The 421-nt window shown below is 34.0% G+C and overlaps 1 non-coding gene across 1 annotated transcript; it reads right to left on the reverse strand.

The window, feature by feature from the left end:
- LOC121204224 (U6 spliceosomal RNA) lies at positions 1 to 100 on the reverse strand. The gene has a single exon (XR_005899153.1). It is a non-coding gene; the product is annotated as a U6 spliceosomal RNA (small nuclear RNA).
- Positions 101 to 421: the final 321 nt, after the last annotated feature.

Genomic DNA, 421 nt, shown 5'->3' on the forward strand with positions numbered 1-421 from the left:
CATTAACCACTAAAGCAGACATTTAATTGTGTCATCCTTGCGCAGGGGCCATGCTAATCTTCTCTGTATCGTTCCAATTTTATCGGATGTCATCCTCAACTATTTGAATCAGGTAAAATTTCAAGGATGATATTTCTTTTAGGGGGTATACTTGTAACGACCCAAAAATCCTGAAATCCAAAAATCCTGAAATCTTGAATTTTTTTTCTTTTTTGTGCTTAATAGTTTCGGTTAAGTGCTAATTACACAAATGTAGGACTTGGTTAAGGTTTGAGTTCGAATTAAAGGGTAGAAGAAATTATAATTTAATTATTAAAAGAATCAAGGTTGGCAAGTAGTTGGGCTTTTAAATAAAGATGGGGGAAAATAGCATTAAAAAGCCTTGTGGAAGAGTGGCTAAGTGACTCCACTTAAAGTACAA

Source organism: Gossypium hirsutum, chromosome A07, assembly GCF_007990345.1.
Source record: "Gossypium hirsutum isolate 1008001.06 chromosome A07, Gossypium_hirsutum_v2.1, whole genome shotgun sequence".
In the NCBI taxonomy this organism is placed as follows: domain Eukaryota; kingdom Viridiplantae; phylum Streptophyta; class Magnoliopsida; order Malvales; family Malvaceae; genus Gossypium; species Gossypium hirsutum.